Raw genomic sequence first — 10,460 nt, 5'->3', positions numbered from 1 at the left:
TTACTACTTAGAGGTAAGATGCTTCATACTTTTTAAATCAATTCTTGTTCTTCAGCCAAGTGAAAAATGATTGACACTTTTGTCCCATCTTACATGACCCAAATCAAAGCTCTCTCTTGTGTTCCATTGCTGGTGAGAAAGTGCTTCCTGTTTTGGGCAATGTGGGAACTGGGTTTCATCTTCAAGATGAAACGAAGAGCATCAGAGTGGCCCATCTTCTACTTTCAATGCTTTCAACTCAGTCAAACCAGAGAACTTTACTTTGTTTTTGAACATGTAAGTGCTTCCTAGTTTGACCAAGGTGAGGAGCAGACTATCTACAAATAGAGCCACAAGGACTTTCCCTTTAATTATTTCAGAAAAATCAGTGAGCATAACTCCAAACTGAGCACTTTTTATTGAGTTGTGAGAACTAAAGGAAGTGTGATTTTATCCTTGTGAATTTAATGTTCGCAGATAATTTAAATAAAAGATCTGTCTTGTACGTCTAAAAAATACCATAGATTGATTTTGATATAATACCCGTGATTCATGATGCTGCCAAGAATTTTTAAGGCATGCAAAATTTTGATGATGCTTATTTACAATGGCTTTTAGCTGAATCCCAACTGCCAGCTTAATATATATTTTAATTTTCCATAAATGAAAGGTAAACAATATATAGAGATCTTTTGCTCACAAACACTTTCCTTTTTTAAGTAAAATATCAAAACTGCTAATCTCAGCTTTTGGTTACACCTCTGAATAGTGATTTCACTAAAAAGATACCCTATTGTTATGCTGAGAATGTTGCTGATTCCCCCCTGTGGATTTTTGCGGCAATGCCCTATTTTCATTCTACCCACTGGAATGTGCTCCTCCCTCTGTATAACAAAAGAATACTTTGTTGAATACTGATTGGATAATGGTGTATACCACCTGGTTTATGAAGGGTTTGAAGCAAGAGAGAAGTAAGTAGATGATTAAACAGGATCTGAAGATTTATACCTGAGAACTATTGCTGCTTACTACTTAGAGGTAAGATGCTTCATACTTTTTAAATCAAATCTTGTTCTTCAGCCAAGTGAAAAATGATTGACACTTTTGTCCCATCTTACATGACCCAAATCAAAGCTCTCTCTTGTGTTCCATTGCTGGTGAGAAAGTGCTTCCTGTTTTGGGCAATGTGGAAACTGGGTTTATTCTTCAAGATGAAACGAAGAGCATCAGAGTGGCCCATCTTCTACTTTCAATGCTTTCAACTCAGTCAAACCAGAGAACTTTACTTTGTTTTTGAACATGTAAGTGCTTCCTAGTTTGACCAAGGTGAGGAGCAGACTATCTACAACCAGAGCCACAAGGACTTTCCCTTTAATTATTTCAGAAAAATAAGTGAGCATAACTCCAAACTGAGCACTTTTTATTGAGTTGTGAGAACTAAAGGAACTTTGATTTTATCCTTGTGAATTTAATGTTCGCAGATAAGTCAAATAAAAGATCTGTCTTGTACGTCTAAAAAATACCATAGATTGATTTTGATATAATACCCGTGATTCATGATGCTGCCAAGAATTTTTAAGGCATGCAAAATTTTGAAGATGCTTGTTTACAATGGCTTTTAGCTGAATCCCAACTGCCAGCTTAATATATATTTTAATTTTCCATAAATCCATTCTACCCACTGGAATGTTCTCCTCCCTCTGTATAACAAAAGAATACTTTATTGAATACTGATTGGATAATGGTGTATACCACCTGGTTTATGAAGGGTTTGAAGCAAGAGAGAAGTAAGTAGATGATTAAACAGGATCTGAAGATTCATACCTGAGAACTATTGCTGCTTACTACTTAGAGGTAAGATGCTTCATACTTTTTAAATCAATTCTTGTTCTTCAGCCAAGTGAAAAATGATTGACACTTTTGTCCCATCTTACATGACCCAAATCAAAGCTCTCTCTTGTGTTCCATTGCTGGTGAGAAAGTGCTTCCTGTTTTGGGCAATGTGGGAACTGGGTTTCATCTTCAAGATGAAACGAAGAGCATCAGAGTGGCCCATCTTCTACTTTCAATGCTTTCAACTCAGTCAAACCAGAGAACTTTACTTTGTTTTTGAACATGTAAGTGCTTCCTAGTTTGACCAAGGTGAGGAGCAGACTATCTACAACTAGAGCCACAAGGACTTTCCCTTTAATTATTTCAGAAAAATCAGTGTGCATAACTCCAAACTGAGCACTTTTTATTGAGTTGTGAGAACTAAAGGAACTGTGATTTTATCCTTGTGAAATGAATGTTCGCAGATAAGTCAAATAAAAGATCTTTCTTGTACATCTAAAAAATATCATAGATTGATTTTGATATAATACCCGTGATTCATGACTGCTAATCTCAGCTTTTCAGCATAACTCCAAACTGAGCACTTTTTATTGAGTTGTGAGAACTAAAGGAACTGTGATTTTATCCTTGTGAATTTAATGTTTGCAGATAAGTTAAACAAAAGATCTGTCTTGTACGTCTAAAAAATACCATAGATTGATTTTGATATAATACCCCTGATTCATGATGCTGCCAAGAATTTTTAAGGCATGCAAAGTTTTGATGATGCTTATTTACAATGGCTTTTTGCTGAATCCCAACTGCCAGCTTAATATATATTTTAATTTTCCATAAATGAAAGGTAAACAATATATAGAGATCTTTTGCTCACAAACACTTTCCTTTTTTAAGTAAAATATCAAAACTGCTAATCTCAGCTTTTGGTTACACCTCTGAATAGTGATTTCACTAAAAAGATACTCTATTGTTATGCTGAGAATGTTGCTGATTCCCCCCTGTGGATTTGTGCGGCAATGCCCAATTTTCATTCTACCCACTGGAATGTGCTCCTCCCTCTGTATAACAAAAGAATACTTTGTTGAATACTGATTGGATAATGGTGTATACCACCTGGTTTATGAAGGGTTTTGAAGCAAGAGAGAAGTAATTAGATGATTAAACAGGATCTGAAGATTCATACCTGAGAACTATTGCTGCTTACTACTTAGACGTAAGATGCTTCATACTTTTTAAATCAATTCTTGTTCTTCAGCCAAGTGAAAAATGATTGACACTTTTGTCCCATCTTACATGACCCAAATCAAAGCTCTCTCTTGTGTTCCATTGCTGGTGAGAAAGTGCTTCCTGTTTTGGGCAATGTGGGAACTGGGTTTAATCTTCAAGATGAAACGAAGAGCATCAGAGTGGCCCATCTTCTACTTTCCATGCTTTCAACTCAGTCAAACCAGAGAACTTTACTTTGTTTTTGAGTTTGACCAAGGTGAGGAGCAGACTATCTACAACCAGAACCACAAGGACTTTCCCTTTAATTATTTCAGAAAAATCAGTGAGCATAACTCCAAACTGAGCACTTTTTATTGAGTTGTGAGAACTAAAGGAACTGTGATTTTATCCTTGTGAATTTAATGTTCGCAGATAAGTCAAATAAAAGATCTGTCTTGTACGTCTAAAAAATACCATAGATTGATTTTGATATAATACCCGTGATTCATGATGCTGTCAAGAATTTTTAAGGCATGCAAAATTTTGAAGATGCTTGTTTACAATGGCTTTTAGCTGAATCCCAACTGCCAGCTTAATATATATTTTAATTTTCCATAAATCCATTCTACCCACTGGAATGTGCTCCTCCCTCTGTATAACAAAAGAATACTTTGTTGAATACTGATTGGATAATGGTGTATACCACCTGGTTTATGAAGGGTTTTGAAGCAAGAGAGAAGTAATTAGATGATTAAACAGGATCTGAAGATTCATACCTGAGAACTATTGCTGCTTACTACTTAGAGGTAAGATGCTTCATACTTTTTAAATCAATTCTTGTTCTTCAGCCAAGTGAAAAATGATTGACACTTTTGTCCCATCTTACATGACCCAAATCAAAGCTCTCTCTTGTGTTCCATTGCTGGTGAGAAAGTGCTTCCTGTTTTGGGCAATGTGGGAACTGGGTTTCATCTTCAAGATGAAACGAAGAGCATCAGAGTGGCCCATCTTCTACTTTCAATGCTTTCAACTCAGTCAAACCAGAGAACTTTACTTTGTTTTTGAACATGTAAGTGCTTCCTAGTTTGACCAAGGTGAGGAGCAGACTATCTACAACTAGAGCCACAAGGACTTTCCCTTTAATTATTTCAGAAAAATCAGTGTGCATAACTCCAAACTGAGCACTTTTTATTGAGTTGTGAGAACTAAAGGAACTGTGATTTTATCCTTGTGAAATGAATGTTCGCAGGTAAGTCAAATAAAAGATCTTTCTTGTACATCTAAAAAATATCATAGATTGATTTTGATATAATACCCGTGATTCATGACTGCTAATCTCAGCTTTTCAGCATAACTCCAAACTGAGCACTTTTTATTGAGTTGTGAGAACTAAAGGAACTGTGATTTTATCCTTGTGAATTTAATGTTTGCAGATAAGTTAAACAAAAGATCTGTCTTGTACCTCTAAAAAATACCATAGATTGATTTTGATATAATACCCCTGATTCATGATGCTGTCAATAATTTTTAAAGCATGCAAAATTTTGATGATGCTTACTTACAATGGCTTTTAGCTGAATCCAAAAAGCCAGCTTAATATATATTTTAATTTTCCATAAATGAAAGGTAAACAATATATAGAGATCTTTTGCTCACAAACACTTTCCTTTTTTAAGTAAAATATCAAAACTGCTAATCTCAGCTTTTGGTTACACCTCTGAATAGTGATTTCACTAAAAAGATACTCTATTGTTATGCTGAGAATGTTGCTGATTCCCCCCTGTGGATTTGTGCGGCAATGCCCAATTTTCATTCTACCCACTGGAATGTGCTCCTCCCTCTGTATAACAAAAGAATACTTTGTTGAATACTGATTGGATAATGGTGTATACCACCTGGTTTATGAAGGGTTTTGAAGCAAGAGAGAAGTAATTAGATGATTAAACAGGATCTGAAGATTCATACCTGAGAACTATTGCTGCTTACTACTTAGAGGTAAGATGCTTCATACTTTTTAAATCAATTCTTGTTCTTCAGCCAAGTGAAAAATGATTGACACTTTTGTCCCATCTTACATGACCCAAATCAAAGCTCTCTCTTGTGTTCCATTGCTGGTGAAAAAGTGCTTCCTGTTTTGGGCAATGTGGGAACTGGGTTTAATCTTCAAGATGAAACGAAGAGCATCAGAGTGGCCCATCTTCTACTTTCCATGCTTTCAACTCAGTCAAACCAGAGAACTTTACTTTGTTTTTGAGTTTGACCAAGGTGAGGAGCAGACTATCTACAACCAGAACCACAAGGACTTTCCCTTTAATTATTTCAGAAAAATCAGTGAGCATAACTCCAAACTGAGCACTTTTTATTGAGTTGTGAGAACTAAAGGAACTGTGATTTTATCCTTGTGAATTTAATGTTCGCAGATAAGTCAAATAAAAGATCTGTCTTGTACGTCTAAAAAATACCATAGATTGATTTTGATATAATACCCGTGATTCATGATGCTGCCAAGAATTTTTAAGGCATGCAAAATTTTGAAGATGCTTGTTTACAATGGCTTTTAGCTGAATCCCAACTGCCAGCTTAATATATATTTTAATTTTCCATAAATCCATTCTACCCACTGGAATGTGCTCCTCCCTCTGTATAACAAAAGAATACTTTATTGAATACTGATTGGATAATGGTGTATACCACCTGGTTTATGAAGGGTTTGAAGCAAGAGAGAAGTAAGTAGATGATTAAACAGGATCTGAAGATTCATACCTGAGAACTATTGCTGCTTACTACTTAGAGGTAAGATGCTTCATACTTTTTAAATCAATTCTTGTTCTTCAGCCAAGTGAAAAATGAGTGACACTTTTGTCCCATCTTACATGACCCAAATCAAAGCTCTCTCTTGTGTTCCATTGCTGGTGAGAAAGTGCTTCCTGTTTTGGGCAATGTGGGAACTGGGTTTAATCTTCAAGATGAAACGAAGAGCATCAGAGTGGCCCATCTTCTACTTTCAATGCTTTCAACTCAGTCAAACCAGAGAACTTTACTTTGTTTTTGAACATGTAAGTGCTTCCTAGTTTGACCAAGGTGAGGAGCAGACTATCTACAACTAGAGCCACAAGGACTTTCCCTTTAATTATTTCAGAAAAATCAGTGTGCATAACTCCAAACTGAGCACTTTTTATTGAGTTGTGAGAACTAAAGGAACTGTGATTTTATCCTTGTGAAATGAATGTTCGCAGATAAGTCAAATAAAAGATCTTTCTTGTACATCTAAAAAATATCATAGATTGATTTTGATATAATACCCGTGATTCATGACTGCTAATCTCAGCTTTTCAGCATAACTCCAAACTGAGCACTTTTTATTGAGTTGTGAGAACTAAAGGAACTGTGATTTTATCCTTGTGAATTTAATGTTTGCAGATAAGTTAAACAAAAGATCTGTCTTGTACCTCTAAAAAATACCATAGATTGATTTTGATATAATACCCCTGATTCATGATGCTGCCAAGAATTTTTAAGGCATGCAAAATTTTGATGATGCTTATTTACAATGGCTTTTTGCTGAATCCCAACTGCCAGCTTAATATATATTTTAATTTTCCATAAATGAAAGGTAAACAATATATAGAGATCTTTTGCTCACAAACACTTTCCTTTTTTAAGTAAAATATCAAAACTGCTAATCTCAGCTTTTGGTTACACCTCTGAATAGTGATTTCACTAAAAAGATACTCTATTGTTATGCTGAGAATGTTGCTGATTCCCCCCTGTGGATTTGTGCGGCAATGCCCCATTTTCATTCTACCAACTGGAATGTGCTCCTCCCTCTGTATAACAAAAGAATACTTTGTTGAATACTGATTGGATAATGGTGTATACCACCTGGTTTATGAAGGGTTTTGAAGCAAGAGAGAAGTAATTAGATGATTAAACAGGATCTGAAGATTCATACCTGAGAACTATTGCTGCTTACTACTTAGACGTAAGATGCTTCATACTTTTTAAATCAATTCTTGTTCTTCAGCCAAGTGAAAAATGATTGACACTTTTGTCCCATCTTACATGACCCAAATCAAAGCTCTCTCTTGTGTTCCATTGCTGGTGAGAAAGTGCTTCCTGTTTTGGGCAATGTGGGAACTGGGTTTAATCTTCAAGATGAAACGAAGAGCATCAGAGTGGCCCATCTTCTACTTTCAATGCTTTCAACTCAGTCAAACCAGAGAACTGTACTTTGTTTTTGAACATGTAAGTGCTTCCTAGTTTGACCAAGGTGAGGAGCAGACTATCTACAACCAGAGCAACAAGGACTTTCCCTTTAATTATTTCAGAAAAATAAGTGAGCATAACTCCAAACTGAGCACTTTTTATTGAGTTGTGAGAACTAAAGGAACTGTGATTTTATCCTTGTGAAATGAATGTTCGCAGATAAGTCAAATAAAAGATCTGTCTTGTACATCTAAAAAATATCATAGATTGATTTTGATATAATACCCGTGATTCATGACTGCTAATCTCAGCTTTTCAGCATAACTCCAAACTGAGCACTTTTTATTGAGTTGTGAGAACTAAAGGAACTGTGATTTTATCCTTGTGAATTTAATGTTCGCAGATAAGTCAAACAAAAGATCTGTCTTGTACGTCTAAAAAATACCATAGATTGATTTTGATAAAATACCCGTGATTCATGATGCTGCCAAGAATTTTTAAGGCATGCAAAATTTTGATGATGCTTATTTACAATGGCTTTTTGCTGAATCCCAACTGCCAGCTTAATATATATTTTAATTTTCCATAAATGAAAGGTAAACAATATATAGAGATCTTTTGCCGACAAACACTTTCCTTTTTTAAGTAAAATATCAAAACTGCTAATCTCAGCTTTTGGTTACACCTCTGAATAGTGATTTCACTAAAAAGATACCCTATTGTTATGCTGAGAATGTTGCTGATTCCCCCCTGTGGATTTTTGCGGCAATGCCCTATTTTCATTCTACCCACTGGAATGTGCTCCTCCCTCTGTATAACAAAAGAATACTTTGTTGAATACTGATTGGATAATGGTGTATACCACCTGGTTTATGAAGGGTTTGAAGCAAGAGAGAAGTAAGTAGATGATTAAACAGGATCTGAAGATTCATACCTGAGAACTATTGCTGCTTACTACTTAGAGGTAAGCTGCTTCATACTTTTTAAATCAATTCTTGTTCTTCAGCCAAGTAAAAATGATTGACACTTTTGTCCCATCTTACATGACCCAAATCAAAGCACTCTCTTGTGTTCCATTGCTGGTGAGAAAGTGCTTCCTGTTTTGGGCAATGGGGGAACTGGGTTTAATCTTCAAGATGAAACGAAGAGCATCAGAGTGGCCCATCTTCTACTTTCAATGCTTTCAACTCAGTCAAACCAGAGAACTTTACTTTGTTTTTGAGTTTGACCAAGGTGAGGAGCAGACTATCTACAACCAGAACCACAAGGACTTTCCCTTTAATTATTTCAGAAAAATCAGTCAGCATAACTACAAACTGAGCACTTTTTATTGAGTTGTGAGAACTAAAGGAACTGTGATTTTATCCTTGTGAATTTAATGTTCGCAGATAAGTCAAATAAAAGATCTGTCTTGTACGTCTAAAAAATACCATAGATTGATTTTGATATAATACCCGTGATTCATGATGCTGCCAAGAATTTTTAAGGCATGCAAAATTTTGAAGATGCTTATTTACAATGGCTTTTAGCTGAATCCCAACTGCCAGCTTAATATATATTTTAATTTTCCATAAATCCATTCTACCCACTGGAATGTGCTCCTCCCTCTGTATAACAAAAGAATACTTTATTGAATACTGATTGGATAATGGTGTATACCACCTGGTTTATGAAGGGTTTGAAGCAAGAGAGAAGTAAGTAGATGATTAAACAGGATCTGAAGATTCATACCTGAGAACTATTGCTGCTTACTACTAAGAGGTAAGATGCTTCATACTTTTTAAATCAATTCTTGTTCTTCAGCCAAGTGAAAAATGATTGACACTTTTGTCCCATCTTACATGACCCAAATCAAAGCTCTCTCTTGTGTTCCATTGCTGGTGAGAAAGTGCTTCCTGTTTTGGGCAATGTGGTAACTGGGTTTAATCTTCAAGATGAAACGAAGAGCATCAGAGTGGCCCATCTTCTACTTTCAATGCTTTCAACTCAGTCAAACCAGAGAACTTTACTTTGTTTTTGAACATGTAAGTGCTTCCTAGTTTGACCAAGGTGAGGAGCAGACTATCTACAACCAGAGCCACAAGGACTTTCCCTTTAATTATTTCAGAAAAATCAGTGTGCATAACTCCAAACTGAGCACTTTTTATTGAGTTGTGAGAACTAAAGGAACTGTGATTTTATCCTAGTGAAATGAATGTTCGCAGATAAGTCAAATAAAAGATCTTTCTTGTACATCTAAAAAATATCATAGATTGATTTTGATATAATACCCGTGATTCATGATGCTGCCAAGAATTTGTAAGGCATGCAAAATTTTGATGATGCTTACTTACAATGGCTTTTAGCTGAATCCAATCTGCCAGCTTAATATATATATTTTAATTTTCCATAAATGAAAGGTAAACAATACATAGAGATCTTTTGCTCACAAACACTTTCCTTTTTTAAGTAAAATATCAAAACTGCTAATCTCAGCTTTTGGTTACACCTCTGAATAGTGATTTCACTAAAAAGATACCCTATTGTTATGCTGAGAATGTTCCTGATTCCCCCCTGTGGATTTGTGTGTTAATGCCCTATTTTGATTCTGCCCACTGGAATTTGCTCCTCCCTCTGTATAATAAAATAATACTTTATTGAATACTGATTGGATAATGGTGTATTCCACCTGGTTTATGAAAGGTTTGAAGCAAGAGAGAAGTAAGTAGATGATTAAACAGGATCTGAAGATTCATACCTGAGAACAATTGCTGCTTACTACTTAGAGGTAAGCTGCTTCATACCTTTTAAATCAATTCTTGTTCTTCAGCCAAGTAAAAATGATTGACACTTTTGTCCCATCTTACATGACCCAAATCAAAGCACTCTCTTGTGTTCCATTGCTGGTGAGAAAGTGCTTCCTGTTTTGGGCAATGTGGGAACTGGGTATAATCTTCAAGATGAAACGAAGAGCATCAGAGTGGCCCATCTTCTACTTTCAATGCTTTCAACTCAGTCAAACCAGAGAACTTTACTTTGTTTTTGAGTTTGACCAAGGTGAGGAGCAGACTATCTACAACCAGAACCACAAGGACTTTCCCTTTAATTATTTCAGAAAAATCAGTGAGCATAACTCCAAACTGAGCACTTTTTATTGAGTTGTGAGAACTAAAGGAACTGTGATTTTATCCTTGTGAATTTAATGTTCGCAGATAAGTCAAATAAAAGATCTGTCTTGTACGTCTAAAAAATACCATAGA

The sequence above is a fragment of the Pelophylax lessonae genome (assembly GCF_965119305.1).
Source record: "Pelophylax lessonae genome assembly, chromosome: 4".
Classification (NCBI taxonomy): domain Eukaryota; kingdom Metazoa; phylum Chordata; class Amphibia; order Anura; family Ranidae; genus Pelophylax; species Pelophylax lessonae.
Note: the sequence above shows the minus strand (reverse complement) of the source record.